The 25,655-nt window shown below is 50.6% G+C and overlaps 1 protein-coding gene and 1 long non-coding RNA gene across 2 annotated transcripts in view; one reads left to right on the forward strand and one right to left on the reverse strand.

Moving 5' to 3' along the window:
* Eya2 (EYA transcriptional coactivator and phosphatase 2) overlaps positions 1 to 25,655 on the forward strand; it is a 181,151-nt gene that overhangs the window by 25,513 nt on the left and 129,983 nt on the right. The gene's annotated exons all lie outside the window — the stretch shown is intronic.
* Positions 5,406 to 16,256, reverse strand: LOC141423142 (uncharacterized). Its single transcript, XR_012447792.1, has 4 exons — positions 16,145 to 16,256; positions 10,731 to 10,783; positions 10,161 to 10,308; positions 5,406 to 5,925 (listed from the first exon to the last, which is right to left on the reverse strand). It is a non-coding gene; the product is annotated as an uncharacterized lncRNA (long non-coding RNA).

The following is a 25,655-nucleotide window of genomic DNA, read 5'->3' on the forward strand; positions in this document are numbered from 1 at the left end:
AACAGGAGCTCAGAGGCCGTGTGACATGGGCACCCCTCCCCAGGGATCTCCTGCTGCAGCAGGTAGAGGCAGGGTGGTTCAGTGGTTAAGTGAGACCACGTCAGAGCAGAACTCAAAGCCAGCCCTTACTCAACAGGTGACTTGGGCAAGACAGTTGACTGTCTTGTGGTGAGTGGACTTGTGAGGCTGGAATGGGCTGGCATGGAGGTGCACGCAGTGTGCTTCCACTTGACGGGATGCTCACGGTCACACAATCCAAGTGCTACTTTTTGTGCCGCAGCTGGTCTAAGTCATTCATTAGCCACTGTCCTATGTGACTGTATGAATGCTGATGATTCCTGGCTCAGTCACATGTGAGGGACAGAACTGTGGGCATTACAGGTCCTGACCCACCGACCAACCCGGAACAGAACCAGTTGTTTGGCCTCATCCCTCTGCTGAGTGAGTTCAGGGCCATGAGTCTGAATAAATGTAGAAGTAGGAACTTAACGCCTCAGGTGCACCTGCTGTGGACATGACTCTGAACTTTCGAGCACTGCTTGGGCCATTCTAGAACTTCACAAGCCCTATTTCCCTCCTGTGTAGGTGGGACAGGGATGCTAGGGGCGTCTGCTCTGAACTGAGCACCTGCTAGGCACAGGCACTGTGCCAAGCCCTTATAGGTCTCACTTTGTCCTCTCCTGAGCCTTAAGAGATCATCACCGTCATCCCTGTTCCACAGACGAGGAGACTGAGGTTCAGCGAGGCTCAAACAGCTCAGGCAAGCTGTGGGCGGCAGAGTCAGAATTTGGAGCGAAGTCTGTTTAATTGTAGAGCGTGACCAATTGCCAGCTCTGGGCTCTGTGCCCAGGGCACTGTCATGAGGATAGGACTTAGTTTTGGGGATGCGGGACACAGCGCCGATGTGTGCAATATCACCAGTGCTCGGGGAGTGATGTGCCATTTGCTTGCGTGGTCCCCTGAGCTCGCCCCTGCTTTTCTCCTGGTCACAATGCAGATGCTGGTGACTTTCAGGGCTGCTCTGTGGGCAGAGGCTCTAGAAGGCTGTGTGGCCTGGAAGTGCCACTGGGCTGATGTCAGGGCCTCTACCTCTGAACGACCCACGAATTCTCCCTCCGACGGGAGAACATTGTGTCCCAGCCCTGGCCTCCCACCCAGGCTGCTTGAAATGCAGCTCCGTCTGCCAACAGCTACTTTTAGCAAGGGCAGGCTATCATCAGAGAACGCGGGGAGAGCAGCAAAAGGGAGCCATTGTCCTGAGGGCTTGGAGCAGGCTCAGGGAGCTGCGGGGTGGAGAGTGTGGAGGCATACTGTGCCATCACAAATAAGTTGGGCAAAAAAAAAAGCCACTGCAAGTTTTTCCTTGAGACTGAGAGGAAGAGAGGGCAAGCAGAATGAACTTGGCAAGGATCTGAAACCCCGCAGTCCTGTGGTAGGTCCTCAGGAGGAGCCGGACATGACATCTCGAGGCAGAAAGGGACGCAGGGAAGTTGGTGGGTTGATCCTCAGTGATACTGAAGAGTGTAAGGCAGGAACCAAAGGCAGGAACTGCAGAAAAGAAGAAATTCAAGTTCATGAGCCTTTTTATTCTAAATGACGAAAGGTTGCCAGGGCCTTTCCAACTCCGCGCTGGTAGATCGCCTAGCGTTGTCAGAATGCTGCCTCAAGCAGTAGTGAGTGGAACGAACCCAGGAGCAATCAAGCAGAACTTGGGTGATGAGCCAGGAGGCAGGAATCCCGCAGATGCTCACGAACACTGATCCTTGGGCAAGGGCCACTGAATCGGTTCTCACATGCGTCCATGGTGAAGTGAGGACAAAGAGGACTGAGGAGGGAAAATCTGAACAATGAAATCCGTTTCACTGAAAGGACATCCTTTGGGATTATGCTCTCCCATACTGAGTGTTCCCATGTCCTTTAGGATTGCAGTATAAATGCAGAAGTTGGGAACTACCGGGGTGAGGTGATGTCCACGGCTTTTCCATTGTGGAGATTTGGAGATGGCAGGAAAATGTGTTTCTGATTTGGATGAAACAGGAGAGGAGGAAGGGGTGTAAAACCGAGCCTAAAACTGACTGATGTGGGGTACAGCCGTGTCAGCAGTTTATTTAGAGATGTGGCGTTAATTACCAGGAGGGAGCAGCGAGCAGGCAGCCCTGGAGAACTGGGCTGGAGGTGAGGTTCCTCCTTATGTTCAGCTCTGTATTGGTACTTGAGTTTTAAAAGGACTGCAGTCCTTTTACAAATGTAAAACCTTTAAAAATGAGAGATCATCGATCGCCTCCTCACTGGGTTCTGTGCTAAAAGAGTTTTAGGGAATTTTATGTAATGAATCCCATATTAGAGACGAGGACACAGGCTCAGAGGCTCTACAGAGAGGGCGGCTGTTGGGGTTTTTCAACTTGATAATACAAGCCAGACTCTTGAAATTGATTTGTTTTGGGGGATTTGAACTCAGGGCCTTGTGCTTGCTAGGCAGTCAGACTTATGTACATGACACTCAGGTAGTCCCTGTCCAGGGCGAGATCGTGTGTGTGTGTGTGTGTGTGTGTGTGTGTGTGTGTGTGTGTGTGTGTGTGGCAGAAAGGAGATGATGGCTGAAATGGAGGTTGTGAGTTGGTTTCTAGATTGCTTTTGGTTTGTTTGAGACAGGGCCTTGCTGTGTAGCCCAAGCAGGCCTAGAACTCACCATGCCCCTGTCTCCGCCTCTCGAGTGCTGGGGTCACAGGCGTGGGTGCACTGCATGCCTGGCTGTGGATGTACGTTAGGGAACTTCTGCAGCTGAGCATAAACTAAAAGCATTTATAAGTTACAAGAGCCTAACAACTGCTCGCGCAGACTCTTTTGTTCCTTTCTCCCTCTTTTGGGGCTTGTGGGAGAGTGGCCCAGGGAGGAAGCCAACTGCTTCAAAGTGGCCGTCAAAGCCAGGCTCTGTGCTGGTGCCTCGGGATTATCACATACCCCCACCCCCCCACCCCACCCCCGGTCTCAACCAAGACTCAGAAAAAGAGGTCACCCTGGAGTGCCATGTCAGGGGGCCTCAGCCTTAGAGCACTGAGTCGGAGCCATGCCTCGGGCCTGGGATAGGGCACTGGAGGACATCCAGCAGTATCCTGTCTTCTGGCCTCTGGATGCCAGCAATGCCCATCCCAGCTTGTGACAACTAGAAACATCTCCAGACATGGTCAGATGCTTCCAGGAGGCAAGCTCATCCCCAGTGTGAACCCCTGCCCCCTGTTCTCCAGTGACTGATGTGGCCTCACCATGATCTTTTCACCCTGCCCAGCTGCCATGGTGTCCACTTCATAGAGGGAGAAACTGAGGCAGAGAAAAGAGGTGGTGGGCTGAGAACTGGGCCCTCACTTTTTGTTATTGAATCCAGAAAACCAGATCTGAAGACCCAAACCCAGATCTCCCAGTGAGCTATAGGCAGCCACGGAAGTTCGACATCTTTGCTTTTATAACACAGTGCCCATCTCCAAGGAGGGGCTGATGGCATGGTGGCTGAAAGCCTTCATTCAATCCACTTGCCACTTCTGAACCTGGGTGTTGCTATCCCCTCTGGTCCCGATGGGCAGTGTTAGGATTAAGTGACTTGGGTGAGCAAAGCTGAGTCCAGCAGATGGGTGCGCAGAAGGTGCCCTGCGCTGCTATTCTTATTCCCCGAGGCCCCAGGAACATCCTTTGGGGCACCCTTTCTGGGGTGGCTGCCTCAATTTCTTTATGGCCAGACCCTTGGGTTGCAATTTGGGTGGATTTCTCGCTGACCACTGAGCAATCACCCCCAGGCTGCAGAAAGAGGCAGACTTGGCCTCCTTGTCCTGAAGATAAGCCGGCCTAGATGATGGAGCCTTCGCCTCCTCTCAGCGGGAGTCCCGGAGGAACTGGGGAGCCATCTTTGCACATGGAAGACATTAATTCACGTGGCCGCAGATAGTGCGAACACTGTGTCCTCACTGCTGCAATCAGCAGCCCCTGACATTGTCTCATGGAGTCAGCTCAGCAGCCAGAAAGCCACAGGCCGTCTCAAGCTGCCTGGCACACCTCGGGGACCCTTAGGAATTGTGGAGAGGGTGAGATTAAGTAGTGTAGTTGTGGTTTGTTCCACCCTCCTCCCAGGTATCTAGCCCCTCCACACCCTTACTTTCTGGCCTCCCACACATCAGCCAGATGAAGTGACAGCCCAGTCTCTGGGGTCTCATCTCCAAACCTCTGTCTGCCTATTTCCTCCTCACGGTGTGCCTTCTTTTATCCCCACCATCACCTTCCAAACTCCATGTGACTGAATACCGCCATTCTTCAAGCCCGATGCCACCACCTCCAACGTCCCCAGCAGGGGTTACATGGCACTAAAGGGTGTATGTGGGCTCTGAATGGTGTAAGCTCCAGCCCTGCTGAGAAGGCAAGGAAAACTCAGTTTCTGCCCCTGCAAAATGGGTGCTAGATCCCAAAAAGGGATCTTCATAGGATCCCTTGAGGCTGAAACCTGAGAAGGGGTGCTAGGAGCTCCACATCATGTAGAGCTGTGACAAGGACTTGGCAAGGTCAGCTCAGGGCATGCAGTGCAGAAGGGGCTCCAAGATAGGAGATTGGGAGAAAAACATGGGGTACAAAGAGGCTAGTGGGAGCACGAGTGGCCACACAGTCCCTAGGCAATGACTAGTAGCAGCTACCGGGCCAGCTGGCCACATGTCCCCAGATGTGGCCTGAAGAAGCTATCCCAGACTTAGACACAGACATAGGCAAGACCAGTTCCTATAGCCTTACCCCTCAGAATGACATCAAATGTGAAGGGCCATGTGGCAGATGACATGAGTGGTAGGCCCCTCTGTCGTTGACAAACTACCTCTGGCCTGTGGCTAAGTGGCTTTATAGTCTGCATGTGCCCAAGGCAGGAGGTCCTGTCTCCCTGGAACCTGGGTGGGGGGAGGGGACAGCAAGCAGCATCTTGCTGCAGTTCCGCACGGACTGCATCTTGTTATGATCCAGGGAAGGTCCTAGGGTTCCATCAAGACTCAGAGAAGACTATGGTTGAGCTTGGCTGGTGTGGAGGTGCCGAGGTCACCAGGGCACAACAAATCAATGGAAGAGGCAGAAGACGTTCTGTAAACACCCACAGCAGGGCTGGCCATAGTAGGTAGTCGGTGAAGAGCTGTTGGAGAGTGGATGAATTTACCCAACAACGTGCAATGCGCCCTGTGCTACAGGCTGGGATTTGGAGGTAACACAGACCTAGTGAGTGCTGTCAAGACCTCTCGCTGTGTCAAAGTGATCACTAGCAAAGCCATGCGCTGCTCAGAGGAGGGGTGGGCAACTCTGTGAGGAGGTATACCAGTATTAATAAGAACATTTGTGTATGTGTGTGGCGATAGAAATGTCGAAGCAGCTGAAGAAAAGAATGGGACTTTATTGGCTCACAGAACTAAAAGTCCACCCTTCAGGCATGGCTGTGTCTAGGTGCCCAAACAATGTCAAAGTGGTCTCTCCCACATGCCTTGTCCCCACGCACACACATCTCTTGTTTTCCTCTGTGTCACCTCCCTCTTTTGCAGGCTTTCTCTTTCTGTTTGTGGTGGTCCCACTGCTGTAGGTGCCCACCATGCTGAGGGCGGGCCAGGGCATCAGAGAAAGGGCTTCTCCCACCCCATACCAGCACCTGTCTCTCAGGCTTGCCATGAGGATGAAGTGGACAGTAGTGCAGGCTTGCTTAACATCTAAGAAGTGATAAAAATGATGGCATTAATAGTTGTATTAATTACCGTCATTATCATGAGTGTCTTCGGGCACATCGCCTCCCAACATTCATCTTCCTCTCCTGGAAAATGGGGACCATGGGCACATGTGACTTAATGGAGAGGTGATCCTCTTGGTGGCCATGTGACCTTAAGCAGCTGATGTCACCTCTCAGTGCATCAGATTCCTCATCTGAAAAAAAAAATGGGTCCAAGGTGAGAAGCCACCAAGGTGGTGTGAGTGCATCACCATCCACCACACTTGGGAGAGTCCTAGACATAGCACACTCTCAACAAGTGTCAAGTATTGTCGCTTGTTTATGCAGTGTTGTTGGAAGGGACGGTGATGTGACATTAACATAACACACGACAGCTTACGTTATGAATACTATTGTTTAGTAACAGTAGTGTATTACGAACAAGGAGGGGAAGAGTGACAATTGAAATTATGACAGGTAAGGGCTTAGTAATAGGAGCTAGTCGGAACAATGATGACATTTGTTTTGGGAGACAAAAAGGGCACCATTTCCTGCCATCAAAGTGGGTGTCTTTCTCTGTCTCCTGCCCAGTGAGTGGATGTCAGCTGGGACAGCTGCCTGCACACCTTTCCAAGCAGGACAGGAGACAGAGGCTGGCTTCTCCCTTATACCCGCTCCCACGATGGCTGGAACAGTGTCCCCCACTTCCCCTGACTGCTGTCTAGAGCCCAGAAGCCACTGCTAGCTGGCCTTTTGGTTTTGTGACTCAAGAGATTTTTCTCGCTCCAGCCTGGAAGACTGTGGCTCCACTTACAGGAGCAAAGCTGTGTGTGCCACCTGCTCAGTTCCCGTCCTGGGGCAATAAGGCAGGAAAGGGAGTTGGCAGGGTGAGTAGGGGACCAAGTCTGAAGTGACCTGGGGGGGCTCTTAATTTGTGACAGTCTTTCCCTGTGAGGAATGGGAGACCCTGCTCTGCAGCAGCGTGACTGCCAAGAAATAAATCCCAGTGGAGTGATAAAATCTAACGCTCGGTCAGAAGGACCCGAACTTGTACCTGAGTCTAGGCAAGGTACTTCCTGGAGAGTAAGGATAACGTTTATAAGCATTGGACTTTGCGTTTTTGAGACAGGGTCTCTCCATGTAGCCCAGGCTGGCCTCAAACTTGATCTTCCTGCCTCAACTCCTGAGTGCTGGGATTCCAGGTGTGCCCCACCACACTAGCTTCATCATACATTTTTAATTTACAAGGATTAGATCAGAGACTGCCTGAGTCACCACTTCCTAACCCATGTGACCTTGACCTTGGCAAGTTATTTCACTTCTCTGTACCTTTTCCGTTTAATGGAAAGAAAACAGTACAGTACGCAAGGTTGCTGTACAGATTGAATAAGCCATTGCTATAATACGGTGAGAGCAGTGAACACACCTGGAGACGCGGAGTCACTATCTTATGTGACTTTTATTTGAGGACCGGTGGCAATTTTCTACCTCTCCACGGAAGAGCAGAAACCTGTGATTGTCTGCGTCTCTTTGGTTTCTGGCTGGAGAGCCCAGTGCACACATCATCATGCCTTGGTTTTTTCTTTTTTTCATCCAACCTTTCAGGACATGCTTCCTTCCAGCAAGGCAATTTGGAATTCTCGAATACCAAAGAGACTTTTCTGGCCACAGCAGCTAGTAGAGGAGCTTTCAAAACCTAGCAAAGCCCTCGAGCCCATGGGTTAGAAATTGGTTCACTGGTTCATTCATTCTGCACATATGTCTCACGGGCTTACCATCGGCCAGGTCTCTGTGCCAGGCTGCAGGCCTGAGTACCAGTCTGGATCCATCCCACCCCCTGACATAAAAGCACTTGGTCTTTTGGGAAGCACTTCCTCCACGCTCAGTCCACCCAGCCCAGGAGAGCTGAGATCAACCCCTCATCCCCACAGGACCCTATGACTCAGACCCAGCCAATGAGCACACAGCATTGTCCTGGTGAAAGTGATTGGTTCAGGGATGAGCACATGACCCCGAATGAGCCAATCAGAACAAATCATGGATTTTCGCTGGTCCTGTTAGGGAAAAGCTGGGGTTCAGGTTGAAGAGGTGGTAGTGAGGGAGTTGTCTGTGCCAGCAACTCCTGGAGGAGGCTGCCAGGGAATTAAGCCGACATGGAGGAAAGCAAACCAGAGGGAGGGAGGAAGAGAGAGAGAGAGAGAGAGAAACAGAAACAGGGAGGAGGGAGGGAGGGAGGGAAAGAGAGAGAGGAAAGGGAAGGAGGCATGTGGAGTTTATTTTTTTAAACTCCCTCTGTCAAGCCATGCCTGAAGCTCACTATTCTGGAGATTTCCAGTTATATGAGTCAATAAGATCTCCCTTTAATTTGAACCAATTTGAACTAAATTTCCTGTTCTTTGCATGGGAAAGGGCCTTGACTAATACACACATCTTCCAGGGAGACAGAATGATTTACTGTAAATCTTCACCACAGAAACGAAGTTGTCTGCAGGAGAAGCTTGCTGGAAGAGCTGGGCCATAGTCGTGGACAGCAGAGCCGTTTCTGCCCTCTGTGCAGAAGAGTCTGAGCGATGGTGCCACGAGAACACTCGCCCCTTTCCTTCTGAGAGGGCTTGGCCTGGCTCTTGGAAGCTCATCACATTCCAGTTGTCCCACTTATCACTACTGTGCCATTGAATAAGTCACTTAACCCCTTTAGGCCTCAGTTTCCTCTTCTATACAATGGATATCTTATTAAGACATGAAGGAGAATAAAATCAGAGAATGTGTGTTAGGCATAGGGACAGTACTGGCAGATAATAAGTACTCAATAAAACTTAGTCATTTATAACTGTTATTAGTTGAAGGACCTTCTGTGTGCCCAGTATTGCACAAAGATCTAGAGTCTGATAGGTCCATCTCGGAAATGCTCATGGATGAGGAAGGAGACTGCCTCTGACTATTCAAGCATTCACCCAAATTTAAAACCATAAGAAATAACAGGAGAAGGGTTTTCCCCACCAACTGGCAGGAGCTCAAGGCAACACTAGCAGAAGATACTGTGCACTGAGCACTTAGGATGTGCCGGCTTTTGTTGCAAGTGCTCTGTCCAGGTCAGCCTGAGTTATGGTCCTCACAGCCCCCAAGGTTGGTGCCCCATGAGCACTTTTACAGGTAAGAATGCAGAAGCACAGTGAGGCTAAGTCATTTGCCCAAGGTCACAAGTCATCGGCCCAAGTGAGGAACCAGGTCTCAGAGCCCAGGTTCCTGGACCACTCAACTAATACCACTATTACTGCTAAGAACTAAGTAAGAACCGCAGCCGTGGTTACTGAGGCCACACACCCATGACACACACATGAGGATAAGAAAAGACAGGCCAGGTGCAGTGGCCACACCTGTAATCCCAGCTCGCAGGAGGCTGAGGAAGAGGATTTCGAGTTCAAGGCCAGGCTTGGGTGCATAGCAAGACACTGTTGAAAGGAAAGGCAAGGAAAAGAAAGGAAAGAGGAAGAGAGGAAAGGAGGACAGAAGGAAGAGTTACTAGGCTATCCGGACTCTGGCCTGGGTCTCTGGCTTCTTGCTTTCAGGAATGAAATGCTTTGCTCTGTTAGGGTGGCCAGCAAGGGACTCTGGGAAGGGTAGATACAGGGCTACTGAGGGAGGTGGGAACAGCGCTAGGCAGTTGGTAGCAGTGGGGGTTGTGGCCAGCTGTCTCCGACTGACCAAACCTTTGTACCCCCAGGCCTTTCATGAGCGAGACCCCAACAGCTGTCACAGTAGAATGGTGCCTGCCGGCCACTGGTGACCTACAGAGCGGGGCTAGTGACCCTAGGGTATAAGGCTCGCCTGCCGGTTCTTAGCCTCCTGCCTCGCCATCTGTTTCACCACCTGGAACTGTCATTTGGATTTTTCCCCTTTGGCACAAATGGAGAAACAATGGCAGGAGATGGGAAAGGCATTCTGTCTTTCAAAGACCCCAGCTGGCTGTCAAGGTGTCTGACTGCAAAGCTTGTGGGGTCCCAAGGACCCAGGTTCAAATCTTGCCTCTGCACATGGTCCCCTGACCTGTCATGTGCATTTCTGTAAAATGGGTACAGGCACCACAGAGGCACTAGAAGGGTGAATGAGGTAACTCTGGTCAACCCCAAGGCCAAGCAGGAGTCAAGGCCTCTGATGGTGGAACCCCCTACACAGGGCAACAGGCTTCTTAAGTTTCTAGAGCTCGGTGTCTACATCTATAAACTCAGGGTGATGACATCTACCTATCAGGACAATCAGGAGAAATGAAAGTGTTTGCTACCTGTGAAGTGCCTAGACCTCAGCAGACACTACTAAAAACAGGTAGCTTAGCAAGTAGTTACGAATCTGGGCTCTGTCACCTTCTAGCTGTGTGACCTTGAGCAAGTGACTTTCCCTCTCTGAGCTTCACGTTCCCCATTTGTGTCATGGAAAAACTCATGGTCCCTACCTCAGAGGTGAAACGCCTTGGGGCTTCACGGGCGATGAGTATGTGGCAGGCTTTGGCTCTCAAAGTGGCAGAAATGCTGGTTAATCAGAAAGTTCTTACTTCTAACAGTCTTCCTCTCACAAATGCTCCCCAGGAGAGGCACCAGGTTCTGCCAGAAAGAGACTTTTAGAGAAGAGACTGGGAATGGGGAAAGGTGCCCGCTGAATTTAGGGACATTTTTCACAACCCCAACCCCAAAGGGTACATCTCAGGGGTCACCAGCAACCTGCTCTGCAGCCTCTGAGATTCAACTAGCATGGGGTCAAGCCAGAGAGGAGCCACCCACCCGGGCTGTGCAGTGAGACTTCCTGGGGCTGTGCCTGGCTCTGTCTCTAGACAGATACTTTGGGCATGGCCAGCTGCTGACCCTCCGTGAGCCAGGCTTCCTCCTCTGTAAATGAGGACATGGCAAATCCACATCTGAGGAAGGGTCCCTGAGCGAATCCACGCAGAGCTGTGCTCCCCGGCCAGGCCCCCGTTGCTCTCTGGGGGACCTTTGACAGCCCCTGCAGACATATTTGGTTGTCATACCTTGAGGGTAGAGGCCAGGGCTGTGACTAAACATCCTGCATTGTCGTCTCCACCTAGAAGAAGAACCCACCCCAGCTGTCAGCAGTGTCCATACAAATCCCGACATAGAAGGTGGCTTCAGTTCTGTAAATGATTGCATTTGTTGAGTGACTGAATGTACTTGCCCTCCCCACCTCTCAGCTTTTCCTAGTGTGCAGAGATTGCATAGACCTCACAGACCTGTGGTGAGATTTCATGAGAAAAATACACCAAAGTGCCCATGGGCCCAAGGTGTGGCCTTTCTGGAGTCCGGAGCAACTGTTGAATGACTGACAGCAAGGAGACAGGGAGACCACATCCAAAGTTTAGACAGGAAGCTTCACCAGGGCTACTGCTTGCCTGTGCTCAACTCATACTTCTTCCAGCTCAAAGCTGGTTCTCGCTGAAGGATCTCGGGCATGACACATGGTGAGACAGAGAGGGTGGCAGCAAAGTACGCAGGATCCCTTTTGGCCACCTGAGTCCCCTCCTCTTCCTTTTCCAAAGCTGGAAGAATTTTAAGGGAAACTTCAGCCACATTCTGTGGTCTCATTTCTGCCTAATTCATCAAAATACTGCTTGGTAAGAGATCCTCCCCGTTTCCACCTCTGTGTCTTTCTGTCTCTGCCCATCCCGCTCTTCCTCCCTCCCTCCCCCCCTTCTATCCCTCCCTCCCTCTCTCCCTTTCTTTCTCAACAAGGAGAGGTCTTTGCTGTCCAGTGCACAGAGTTGGCTCCAGCTGAAATCAAGCAGGATAGATGCCGACTGCTCCTGGGGTAGCAGGAGCTTCCAGCACTGGGTCCTAAGCGGGTTCCTGGCTGGACCAGCACCCTCCCCTGGCTCTGTCCCTCAGGCTGGCTCTAGGGAGCCCAGGAATGTCTGTGACAGAGGGAGGCAGGTGTGTGCTGGGTTCCTCCTGTGAAAGGGGGACATCGCCCATGGGGCCAAGTGCTAGCTCGATACTCCTGTGCGCAGATCCCCACGGGTAGTGGGACACTTGCTCCAGGGTTGGGTTGATGACAAGTCGTCCAAAGGTTCCTTCCAGGGGTAGGCATCTCTGCACCATCCTCTCTCGGCAGTGGACAGAGCAAAGGGGTATGTGAGGAGCTGGGGTGAGAACCCACCAGCAGGAGGACACAGACCAGGTGCACCTGACCCTGCCCAGTGAATGCTCAGGTGTGCCAGTCACCCCTGCATCACTGCATCCCCGGGGCGCTTGCTGAACCTCAACACCTTCGCCTGTGAGCTGGGGGAAGACAGCACACCTCCTTAGCACTTCCAGAAGGTTCTGGAAGCTCTTTCCTATGCAGCTTCTCCCAGTAAGACCTGGCCAGTGCTGAGTGGTCCAGAACTGTTTGCTAGGCTTCTCACTCAAGTCTTAACTATGCCACGCATGCCAAAAGGAGCCCAGGTAGATGGGAAAAGAGCACTCGGGACAGAGGTCCCTCCATAGCCGGTGATCTTGGCCTCTCCGTGAGTGGGGTGATTACAGCACATACCAATGGCATTGGGGGGAGAAGCAAGATCTAGATAAAGCGCTCAGCACAGAGCCTGGCATCTCTTAAGAGCTCTTTCTGAGTTTGCCACACTGAGCTGGGTTGGCTGAGTGCTTGGGATGGACTGATGGGTTTTACCGAAAGCTCAGGCTCTCCATTTTTAACCAAGCCCAGGACACCTTGGGGAGTTGAGCAGCCTCTGGCCCTCACCTCACTGTTCCTGTCCCGTGAAAGGGGCCTATTTTCCCAACCACCTGCTGTGTGCCAGGGATGCACCGTGTGCTGTGTGCTAAGCCCTCAGAGGCTGCAGGGCACAGGGTGTATGGGTGCAGGTGCCAGAGCACCTTTTCAGTGCTCTGCAGAGACCCTGGCAGCTGGCTCCATAGGGACTTTTCATGACTCAATTCTGGACACCTTTGGGCATCTGATGACTTGGAGTTTGATCTCTGTGACCACTGGGCCCATTGCAGGCAGGGAGCACATCATTGCCAAGGCAGCTCTCGGCCTGTGCGGTGACCTCGGTCCCGTGATGCTGTGCTCCAGTGGTTTTGAGGCCTTCCTGCGCTCTGTTGTACAGACAGTGGAGGTTCAGTGACAGTCCAGTCCAGATGAGGACTGGATCAGCTGTTAACAGTGGGCCTGGTGAGGCCCCTGATGCCCCTTGGGCTTGCAGCTCAACACTTGGGATACGATGTGCCTGGGACAAGGACGCTCTTGACATTCAGAAGGCCTGAGCACCTTGGGTGGGAGTAAGTGAGTCTGGGTCCCCCAGCCCAGTGGGAAGTAGCATCTGGGTGGCCAAGCCCGTCCTCCCCCAGTGCCTGCTTGTATTTGACCTTCCTCCTCTGGCCCTGCTGGATCCTGTGGGGCCCGCAGAGCCGCTGCCAGGCCTGGCCTCCCTGCCCCTCTGCCACCTCCCTGGGAGGTCCCACCCATGGAGACGGCTTTGTGTTTTATTACTATTTATTGTTCTTGTTATTTTAACATTTACGGAGCACGTCTTAGCTGTGAACTCACTTCTCCATCGTCACTGCGGTCAGAATCTCTCCGGGGGCGGGGCCGTGGGTTCCTTTCACTGTTTTTTTGGCTTCTGCCCTATTTATTAAAGATATTCATTCTTCGTGGGGCTCCCTTTGTCTTAAGGGCTTTTTTGGATAGGTCCTGGCGTCTCCCCTAAGCCCCTAAGCATCATTCTCTGAATGTAAGCCTGGGCCTGAGGAAGGCCAGGCAGGCCGGGGTTGTCCTGTAGGGGGCCAGAGAGCGAAGATTCCAGGCTGGGGGGGTGGGGGGCACATGGTCTCCATGGCAACTGCTTAACTCCGCTGTCATTGCGTGTCTATGTCAAAGCAGCCATTGATAATACAGAAATGAATAAAACTTTATGTATGGAAACAGACGGAAGCCAGAATTGTGCCCAGAGGCCATGGTTTGCACTCCCCTCCCCCATGTAGCTGACTGGCTTTGTTCTAAGGGACCCCATCTTTAATCCTTCCATGGATCTAAAATGTGAGCTCCTCTTACTGCCCTTCCAACCTGTCTCTACTTTTTTGTGGGATCCCCAGGGGCAAGGGTTGGCCAGCTGAGCACCACAGGTCAAATCTGGCCTGTTGCCTGTTATGTAAATAAAGTTTTATTGGCACACAGCCATGCCTACTCACTTCTGAATTGTCTGTGGTGGCTTTTTGCTGTCCAAGGAAGAGACAGAGACTCCTTAATCCCCCAAACCTAAAATATTTATTGGGTCCCCTTTGCAAAGAATGTGAACTGACCCTGCCCTGGAGCTCAGAGAATGGCCAGCTGGAGAATGACCTTCTTTTCCCCGTGTACCTGAAGCAGTTAAAACTGACCCCTCTAGGACATCTAAGAGCCCCTCCCCCACTCTTTAGTCTTTCATGTATTTTCAGTGTTTCTCACTGAACTCTCAATTTTTCCCAAATTCTAGATCAGTGTTTTGAAACAACTTTTGACCATGATCCTCAGTGAGAAACATGTCTTCTACCCTGTAATGACACAGAAAAACTGTGTGCACACAGGCGTCCCCTGCCCCCATCCAAAACTCCTAGATAATTGAAGGTTTCCAGAAACAACACCTACCCTTATTATAGTGATAAGCTCTCATATTTTCCATTAACATCAGTCAGGATCAGTTTGAAGATGCTGAGGTCACAGCCAAGCCCAAATCCCAGTGACCTGAAGCAACATTCATTTATCCAGGTCCTTCCTACACTGTCCGGGACCTGATGCTACAGAACGTCACACACACTGGCAGCCTGACGCTCTCCTGGCGTCCGTTCAGAGGACACTCACCATTTTCTAGGACAATTCCTTGGCCAGTACAAGCCACATGACTATGATTTGGAGCAGGACGATAAAGTGCAGTCCTGCTGTGGGCCCAGGAAGGGAACCCAGAATTTTCAGTGAACAGCCTTGATGAAATATCCTGTTATTCTCATCCAGCAGGTAGCCAGCGCTTTTGTAAAGTGTCAGATGGTAACTGTGTTTGGCTTTTGGTCCTACAGTCTCTGTCACAACTATTCGCAGCATGAATTCAGCAACATGTAAACAAATGGATAATGTTCCAATAAAACTTTATTTATAAGGGGCAGACAAGAAGTGGGATGTGACCCATGGACTATGGCTTATCTATCCTGATCAACTCTCCGGTCAAGACTTTCAGCTACAAGTAACAGAAAACCCAATTTAAACTGGTTTAGCAAGTGAAGGGAATTAATGGGCTCAGGAACTGAGAGTCCAGGGTTAGTATTGAGTTCAGGTATAGCTGGATCAGGGCTCAGACGATACAGTCAGGATTCTAGTTGCTTTCTGACTGTTGACTTCACTCTTTTGATATGATCCCCAGTCTGCACTTGGAGCTAGATGGTGAGGGCAGCTCCAGCCCCACCTCCTCTCAAGCACACAGCAGGTGCTCAGGGAGTATTTACTGAATGAATGAACGCTCAAGTTTGGCTTAGAAGCTTGACACTTTGGTATCAGGAAACCACCAAAACCAGCTCCTCAACCTCCCTGCCCTCGTCAGAATCCTCACAAGCAGAAAAGATACTGTCATGGCCCTCCCCAGCACTTCAGCAAGTACCACATCCATGTAGTCCAACTTCCAAATCCTGGCCATAAAGCCTGTGTCCCCTCACTATGTCTCCAAGACCCCATGTGAGCTGACCCTGGGCTACTCCTTAAATGTGTTCCTCCTATCCCTGTTGCTCTCACTCACGGCATTCCATCTGCTCTTCTCTTTCTGTTCTTCAGCTGTGTCCAGCTTATCTCCACCACAGGACCTTTGCACATGCCGCTCTGCTTGACATTGCTTTCTCAACCTCTTTGAGTACCTGCTCAAACATCACCTCTTCCAAGAGGCCTCCCCTGGTTACCCTGTCGTCAGTAATTACATGTCTTCCCCGTTCGTTGTCTGTCTCCTCTCCTCCACTAGAGGGTCAAGTCCCCGAGGGCCGAGATCTTGTTTTGTTCACTATTCCATCCCCCAATCCAGAGCAATGCTTAGCACGTCATGTAAGGTCCGTACACATTTGTGGAAGGAAAGAAGGAGGCAGGGAGGAAGGAAGGATAGCTATTAAGGAAAATACCTGTGACTTCAGGAACTTAAATGAAGGAACATCTGTCACCCCAAATCCCCACTCATTTTGATTTGTGATTTGGGGACAAAAGATTTGCGTAGCCAACAGGCTGCTGGCAGCTAGCTCCCTTTGAGGGAACACGTTAATATGATAGTTATGCTTTGCCTCTTCAGAAATGCCACAGTGCCCTGTGTGAAAACAGCAGCCTCCAGGACGGGAGCAAGCAAACGAAACCCAGCTGCAGCATGAGGGGCGAGCCACTGAGCAGCCCTGTGTGTGCCCCAAAAGCCAGGATACCCCAGTCACTTACCACTTAACGTTAATCCAGCTCCAATCCAGGAAAATGGTTCCACTAACTCATGGCTGGTCCTCGCTGCAAGGCCTGTGAGGGCCAAGGGCAGGCTGAGCTGCTGTGCCAGACGCAGTGTTGGCCGAGGGCCGCCTCCAGGTTTGCTTGTGTGTAGTCTTGATTGTGGGCGGGGAGAAGCCCTACCAGTACCCCGGTCATGGTCACAGTCGGCATGGCACGTGGGCATGGACTCAGCCTGGGCTGGCCCCTGGGCTTGCTAGCGGGTGGGGGTGGGGGTCCACTGTTCCCTCTTCCACTTTTCTGAGCTACTCATGTCCTTCGTGACTTTTTAACCAGTCATCACTTAATGAACACCTACTATTCAGAGTTGGATTTTATGCCTGCAATTGAAGCCTCTGAAGAGGTATAAGACCTGCCCTGGGGCTGGGGACATGGCTCAAGTGGTAGAGCACCTGCCTAGGAAGCACGAGGCCCTGAGTTCAAAACCCCAGTACTACAAAAAAAAAAAAAAAAAAAAAAGAAGGACCCTCCCTCAACAAGCCCAACTCCCCAGCAAGCTCTGCACTCTTTGGAGTTTGGATTTTTGGAAACCATTTCTCCTTTATTTTATTTTATCTTATTTTATATTTTATTTTATTTCTTATTGTTTGTGGCACTAGGAATCAAACCCAAGGCCTCATGTTTGCTAGGCAAATCAGGTATCACTAAGACACACCCACAGGCCAGCCACTTATTTTATTTTTAATTACAAAAGTAATTAACATGTTCATCCTAAAATGTCACAATGACACAGAAGTTTATAAAGTGCAAAATGGAACCTCTTCCCACACCACCACTGCTAACCATTGTCCACATGGCCTACGGATGTGTTGTAAGGTGACATAAGTCACCTGCAGATGCTCCAATTTCTTTTTACAAAAACAGAACCAAACTTGACACTGGCAATTTGCTATTTTCCATTTTATGCTGTGGACACCTTTTCCAGTCTAATTGCTGTCTCACTGATAGTAATTCACGTGGCAGGTGGAGAGTACACGTTTTTTCCTGCATGGCTCACCTAGCACAGGGTTGGCAAGCTCTCCGTAAATAGCCAGATGCTGATATTTATGGATCTGTGGCCATACTGTATGTCACCTACTCAGCTTTGTCCACCTAACATGAAAGCAGCCATGGACAATATGTAAACAAAGGGATATGGCTGTGTTCCAATAAAACTTTATTTACAAAACCAGACAGTGGGCCAGACTTGGCCTTTCAGCCACGATTTACTCACCCCTGACCTTTTTGTCACATTTCTCCATACTCTGTGTTTCTAAGCAGTGCCCCTCAGGTTTTGTGTTTGGTTTGGTTTGGTTTGGCTTTTTTTAGGAGGGGGCAGAAAGCAGGAAGAATCACTTGATTGTTTTTTAAAGCTATTTCCTGTGCTTACATCTTGTTTCTTTACCCTCAGTGATGTTAATGGAATTGCCTGGCAGCAAATGTAAAAGCCTTATTTTTTATTTCAATGGCTGCATAAAATTCCTTCCAACCTAGAGACTGTATGGGTGAAGGCAGTGCTAGCTGCTGTAACAAATAGAAGCCGGAGACCCAGGGCTCAGCACAATCACAGATAATTTCTCTTGTGAAGACCAGTAACAAAGTTCCTGGTAAACCTGTGTCCTCCATGTGGTCACCCCGGGACCCAGGCTGGTCCTCCCTCTGGAAGGAAGCAAATTCTGTCAGAAAAGGAAAAAGGAAGCAAATTCTGTCAGAAAGTGGATGAGGAAAGAGACAGAACAACTAAGTAGTGGTCTGAGGCGTCAATGGTCCAGTTCCACACACTGCTCATTGTTTTTGTGTGCGTGTGGTACAGGAGTTTGAACTCAGGGCCTTGCTCTTGCTATGCAAGCATTCTATCACGTGAGCCATGCCTCAGTCCTTTTGCTTTTGTAGTTTGTTTTTTAGATAGGGTCTCATGCTAACTTTGCCCTGGCTAGCTTAGGATGGCAATTCTTCTGCCTCCACTTCCCAAGTAGCTGGAATTCCAGGTGTGCACCACCATGCCCAGCCCTGTGCAATCATTTCTGCTCCCGGCCCATGGACCAGAACTCAGTCATTGGCCACACCTGACTGCAAGAGGGACTGGGAAACAGAGTCCACATCTGTGTCCAGGACAAAGAAAGCTGGGCCTGGGTGAACGCCTCAGTGTCTGTACCTCTAGAATTAAATAACAGCAGGGCCTGTTGTGCACTGATAAATACTTCCTCTGTCACCATAGGCACACACCTCTTCCTGTTCTAAGGTGCAACAGTGCTCCTAGGACCTACCACGAACATTTTGCCCTGCAGAGAGCTGCACATGGAATGTCAGAAACTCCCAGCCCTGGGGTCCTTTTCCATCTGAGATCTCAAGAAAGGGTTGCATGGGAAGGGTTACAAGAAAATGACTTTAAAAAGAGCCTGTAAGGCTTGGGGTGGAGCTCAGTGCAAAGCACTTGCCTAGCATGTGCAAGTCCCTGGCTTTGATCTCCAGTGTCACACACATACACACACACACACACACACACACACACACACACACACAGGGAGGGAGGGGTTGCTCTAAACTAGGCGTGGTGATGCAGTCTGCAACCCCAGCACTTGAGAGGCCAAGGCAGGATGATCACAAGTTCAAGACCAGCCTGGACTTGCGTGGCCAAACCCTGTCTTAGAAAAAGTTGACACAGGTCTGAGTTTTGACTAGAGGGACATGCCTAGTAAGAGGAGTCACTGGGATTTGATCTCAGGGCGTTCTGATCCAGATAGCAGTGAGCACAGAGCTAAGCTTTACCACTGCTTCCTGGAGACCAGGTACTGTCCGGAGTGCGTCATACACGGTCATTTGTGCTGTTCTCCCAATGGCCCTGTGAGCGAGTGAGCGATCTCTACAACACCCAAGGTGGGTGGGGAAGCGAGGCTCTGAGCGCTCGTGTGAGCTGCCCAGGGTCACATGGCTGGCTCCAGGAGACCGTTCTAGTACAGAGCGGACAAACTGTCCACTCCACAGACCCAGCCCCTACAGGTGCTTCCCAAGATCATCTCCCAAACAAACCCCTTGCCTTGTCACCCCATCTGCTTCTGGGGGACTCACTCCAGCTCTGCATTCTCTCTCCTCCTTCCTGGGTGTATGTCAGCTCAGGCTTATGCACGCTTCAGTCAGTCATTGAATAGAAGCAGACTGAGCCCTGCAGTGTGCGAGGTACTGTGCTGTGTTGACCTCGGGAGCTGAGATAATAGTGGCAGAAGGACAAGGAAAGAAGCAAATAAGCTTGTCCCTCCGCTTAAGATCCGCTGCTCTGGAGAAAGTCAACGGGGTGATGTGCTGGGCCCTGGGCTTCTATTCAAGTTCACAGCCAGGCTTGTCTGATTCTGTTGGTCACATGCAGGGACCCAAGCACGGGTATTTTTTTTTTTTTCTCTTGAGGTCCCCAGGTATGGAATATGCAGAGAGAGCCTGAAGGAGTGTCGGTGTGATGGAGGCAGTGTTCAATGGATGGGCAGGTGAGCTCCTTCCTGGGGAGGTGTTTTTTGTCCATGCCAATGGACAGGCAACTGGAGAATTTGTTTTGCAAAGGCCCAGTGGCTAGAAGACAAGTACCATGCAAGGCTGCCCGTGGTAGGGAGAGAGGAGGCTGAAGAGCTGTGGGTCCCGGTCTCAGAGTTCTTCAGCCAATGTACAAACTGCAACTGCACATCTTAGCTCACGGTGAGCTGGGCAGTCAGGGTGCTGGGCCACAGCCAGCGTGGGGAGCCGGAGAGAATAGAAAATACCAGCCTGTAGCGTGCATGAGGTCAGCGTGGGTTTTTGAAACTTCCATTTCAAGTTTGATAAAGGGGCACACTGTGCTACACCGTAAAGCAAGTTTCTTACTGTGCGTCTCCGTCAAAGAAATTGAAAGCCTGTGTTTAGTCCCTGTGAACATCTGGAATTTAGCCCACGGGCAGTGGGGAACCATTAAAGACGTTTTAGTGGGGGCATGGCAAGGGCAGATTTATGTTGAAAAACCTCCCTCCAGGAGCCTGGGGAACAGAGCTGGGGGAGGCCGGCAGGGGAGGCTGGGAGGCACCATCCAAGGATGCTGGAGTTGGTTACCCGGGAGGAACAGAGCCTCGCGCGGGTCACTGTGGCAGGGATGCTTGTTCCTGAAGGAAGCAGAGGCTGGAAGACCAAAAGGCTGTTTTCAGCTTGGCTTCCCATTCCTTCTGGGGGAGTCCTGACCCCTGAATTGTCCCCCTTTCTGCAGCCCCATCATCCCAAGTGTGGCAGACACAGGGCTCTTATTTTAACACTTTGCAGACAGTTTGCAAAAGCTTTTCAAGCATGTACTCGCTTAATATCCTCACAACAGCACCATTTCACAGATAAGAAAACTGAGGCCAGGAAGGACTAAGTTACCATTGCCAGAGTTACAGGTGCCATCACGGTGCACAGCTGGCCCTGCCGCCAGGCAGCACGGCTCCAGAGTCTGTGTCCCTGCAGCATCCTTGGTGGTGGCGATGGAATTCAGGGGATAATGACGTGGGACAATGGCTCCATGAGCAGCGCATTCAGGAGACAATTGCTTAAAGCTGTGCACACCTGGCCACGGGTACCTGGAACTGAGCAGGGGAGAAACCAGACCATCTGTGCTGCTATGGGTCCCCACCCTGCTAGAGCTGTGTCCCCCCACAGACACATGACCAGAGTGGCAGAACAGCAGGATTCACACCTGCCTCCACCACTTTCTCCCTGGGTGGCTGGAGGGTGGCATCAGGTCTGATCCTGTGGTCAGGTCCTGAGGACCAAGCCTGCTGCAGTGACAGCCCCTTTGTTAGTGTGAGCTGCTGATCGGACCACACGAGGTCAGACTTGGGGCTGGGATGGACACACAGACATTATTTCCTGAGTCACTGGAATTCACTTTCAAAGAGGCCACGACACAGTCTGGCTCATCTCTGGCCCCTCAAATCTGTGGTCTTGTCTCCTCGCCTCTGACCTCTCACAGTGGTCCCAGCCCTGGGAGCCATCATTCGTGGGCCGCAGAGCACAGTCCACACTCAACCTCCAAGAGTGCTGGGAAGCCACGGTCCCAGGCGGCCATGCCAGGGCCTGGCTTCCATGCCTCATAGCTCCTGATCTGACCTGTGTGCCTCTTCCCATGGTAAGAACTGTTTTCCTTGGCGTGGGATGGAGACAGGTGACCCCACCTGGTTGGTTCGGGCCCAGGCTTGTTCGGCCTTCTGACTTCACCAGGCTTGGCACAACCTTGCCTGCTTTGGCTCCCATCCGCCAGGCCAGGCCCTGTCGGGATGAGTGGCCATTTCTAGAATGTGTTTGTCCAGTCAAGGTTGAGGAACTTCCCAAGCCACCGTCTGTTGACTTTCGCGGGGAGTTCTGGCTGCCTGGTGGTTGCAGATGTTCTGTCCTCTTTCCTGGGGTGTGGAGTCACCTGGGAGGGGGGAAACTGACTCTGTTTGTAGATCTGCTCTCTAGAGCTGGCAGCCATATTTGCTGGGATGAGGCGAGTGCAAGAATGATAATTTTTCCTTGTAGCGCTTGGTAACTCTTTGGAGAAATTTAAAATGCAACCGAGGAAGGAAGTGTACTTGACTGCCAGGATATGAGCAAGGCAGCCTTTGACAGTCTTTTTTTTTTTTCCAGTACTGAGGTTTGAACCCAGGGCTTTGCACTTGCTAGGAAGGTCTCTACCACCGGAGCCACACTCCCAGCCCTTTCCGCCTTAGTTTAGATTTCAGGTCGGGTCCTACTTTTGCAGGAGCTGGCTTTCAATCACCATCCTCCCATCACCCCTTACCCTCTGCACAGCTGGAATTACAGCCATGCCCTGTTTCAGTCTTTTTTTTTTTGTTTTTTTTTTGTGGTACTGGGGTTTGAACTCAGGGCCTACACCTTGAGCCACTCCACCAGCCCTTTCTTGTGATGGGTGTTTTCAAGATAGGGTCTCACGAACTGTTTGCCAGTGCTGGCTTCAAACCTTGATCCTCCTGATCTCTGCCTCTTGAGTAGCTAGGATTACAGGCGTGAGCCACCAGCACCCAGCTCCTCTTACAGCCTTTTAAATTTTATTTGCTCATTCATTCGTTCACCCACTCAACAAATGTTTATTCACAGCATATTCTGAGCCAGTTATTACCCTAAGCCCAGGGGTACAGCAGGAACGATCTTGTCACAATCTGCAACTTCATGGTCTCCCGCAGTGGTCCAGTAAAGCTGCATCTCAAATGCAAGCCACATAAAGAATTTCAAAGGGCTGGTGGAGTGGCTCAAGTGGTAGAATACACGCCTAGCAGGCCCTGAGTTCAAACCCCAGTGCCACCAAAAAAAAAAAAATTTTCAAATGTTGCAGTAAACATAAAACGAGCTTGAGTAGTAGAGAACTTGCATAGCATGTGCAAGGCCTTGAGTTCAAATCCCAGTACAGCCAGGAAAACAAAAATCCCAAAATATAAAAAGCAACATTTTATTTAATACCATATATCAAAATATTATCAATTCAATTTATGCTAAATGTTTTTGAGATCGCTAACACATTACTTTTACTAAGTTTTTGAGATCTGGTGTGTATTTGAACAGAACTCAGTCTGGACAAGCCACATTTCCAGCCTAGTGTGACCTGTGGCTACCATACAGAGTCTAAAGGGACAGGCAAGCATAGCACAGCTAAATACTCATCTGTTAGCTGCAGTGGTGAGGATGGATAGGAGGCAAGGTCAGGGTGCTGCAAAGATTCAGAAGGGAGAGTGGTGATGGTACCAGTGGCATCAGGGAAGGCTTCTTGGAAGCAATGACACTGTGCCATTTATGCAGAAGCCTAAAGATGGGGGAATGGAATAAGCATCAAGGATAGAAGGGACAGTGATGCATAAACCCCAAGGTAGCAAGGAGCTCGCTGTTTTGAAGGAACAACAGGTAGAATGCTCACGTCACAAGAGGATACACCAGTGAGGGATGTGTTGGAGCTGGGTCACATGAAACCACCAGCACAGCCGCTGGTGCCCAGCAAGGCTCTGCTGATCACAACAGCTGGCACTCGGAGAGCCAGCTGCTGCTGCAGTCACCTCACACATCTGGGCAGCTGGCTAAGCCAGGCATGGTGGGTCCTTTCAGGTCAGTCCCCGATGGGGCTCAGCCAGCCAGTAGCCATTGTCCCTCCTTCCAGGCCCACAGAATCCCGATCTTGCATAGTTGGCCATGAACTTGGCCCAAAGGGATGAAGGGTGAGTAGACTAGGCCCTGCATCCATGACTGGTTAGGCCTGATCATATGATCCAGGACTGACCAACGAGACAGATGTCTGCTGGAGGACGCTGGTGGAGAAGGGCATGTGGAGGAGGCTCTTGCCATTTCCCTCCTTCTTGTCAGGGCGTTTCTCCGAGCTGTGGTTCATGTACTCTTGAGACCACAGATGGTGGCCAAGAGACACCCAGGATTCTGACCTACCTGGGCCACCATCACTTGACATCTTATGCCTGTGATAAGCCATGTCTGTACACTTTACTGTCATGTGTGTCCTGGGGACTGAGCCCAAGAATAGCAATGGTTTACTGAGCACTTACTCTCTGCTGGGCATTCTGCAGAGCCCTCATCACAGTCTCTTATGTCCATCATACAGATGAGCCAGGATTCACACCCAAGCCTGTGGCCACAGAGTCCAGCAGGGAAACAGAAATGGAGGAATTTTCAAAATGGCAGCCACCTGAGAAAAGTATTAGATAGCATCCACCCTGGATTTTAGAAAATACTGTCACTAAGCTTGGCTAGCTTTTTAATGCTATGTCATCTCTCCATTTTTAGAAGACATTAGTTTGAAAGGTTTATTATCCCGTCCGCTCCCACCACCCCCCAAAAAAAAAAGACACATAATTCTTCCAAAACATGGTTTCTCAACCTGGGCACTTTTGACATTTGGGATCCAACGATTCCTTGCTGTGGGCTGTCCTGTGTGTTGTAGAATACTTGCCAGCTGTACCCTTTCCAGACTGTGACAACCAGAAGTACCTCCAGGCATTGCTAATACTAGTGGGCGCTCTCTAGTGCTCATTGAAGGCTAAGTGGTTTTGTTTTAATCCTCTCGTTCTGTGTTTTACTGTGTTTGTTGGTTGCTTTGTTCATTTGTTTGTTTTGTTTTAACCGTGACTTTTTATTTTTTTAACTACCCCAGAAATTCCAGACCCTAGGAATTCTTCAGCCAGCTTTCAGTGTTTTGAAGCTAAAGTGGCTAAGCTAACTCGGGAGCTCAAATCTACATTCATAATTCCCTTGGCCTGTTTCAGCCCCATGATGCACTCTTTTGGGGCTCTGCCAAGGGGCCGTACTCAAGGCTGTGTGGTTTTGCCTTCATTTGGAATTTGGAAGGGCCTCCCCAAGCCCCACTCTAATACACTAATGATTACACTGGGTCGGGGAGGGATGCAGAGGCCCACGTGCTCTGACGGCATAGCCCTAAGGTTCAAAGTGTGCTGGCCCAATGCGAGTCAACTCCCTGCATAGCTGTCCTTATCTCTACCAGCAAAAACCCTTGTTCCTTCCTATTATTGCTTATACTCTCTCCACAACAAAATTAGAGATAAGGGCAAAAGAGTTTCCACCGGGTATTGCGGGGATGGGGGAAGGGGGGAGAAATGACCCAAGCATTGTATGCACATATGAATAAAAGAAATTGTTTTTAAATGCTAAAATAAATAAGTAAAATAAATAAAGTGTGCTGGCCGTCAGAGTGACAACGTTATTCCCACCCCCAGGGCCACTCTTAGGAATGTATCCCAGGTACTTCCATTCGGTCCTTTAAGGCATGATGTTAAAACAAAACAAAGCCAAACTAAAAGAAAACCAGATCAACTCACAGGGTCCCTGGCCAACATGGTGAACCCGCGGCTGTGCACTGCAGTTCTTGTGGCGATTCCGCTCCAGGTTCTCCTGGCAGGCATGACGGGAGCATCGTGCAAGATGTGCTCAAATGCAGAGTGGGCGAGAGCTACTTCTCTCCACTGGTCACCATTTCCAAAACCCCTCCATTTCCATCTCCCCGCTGACCTCTGCGGTAGAAGTGGAGTTGAGTGCGTAGATGGGCAGTGCTAGTTTTCACCCCGAGGGACATTTGGTGATAGCTAAAGAGATTTTTGATTGTTAAGAGGGGAAAGGGAAGCCCCCAGTATCTAGGGAGGAGAGGGACAAGGGATGGTGACAATCAGCTGTACAGCTGTGACCCACAGCTGCCCCTGTACCTCAACACGCCCAGCCCCAAGCCGCACAGAAGCACCGTGATGGGTAAATGCTCGTTGCATCATGAATTAAAATGGCTGCATGTTATTTAAGTTCTTTGTCACACAGAGCCAAATCTGTGGGCATACATATGTACGTCTACCTACTTATTAGCTATTTCTCCATAGGAAATAACCTGAATGTCTATCGATTGAGGAAAGGCTAAACAAACCTTGGTTTAGCATTTCAGTGATGTTACTAAAAAGAACTAGGTCCCATGTGGACTGGTGTT

The sequence above is a fragment of the Castor canadensis genome, chromosome 5, assembly GCF_047511655.1.
Source record: "Castor canadensis chromosome 5, mCasCan1.hap1v2, whole genome shotgun sequence".
Lineage (NCBI taxonomy): Eukaryota > Metazoa > Chordata > Mammalia > Rodentia > Castoridae > Castor > Castor canadensis.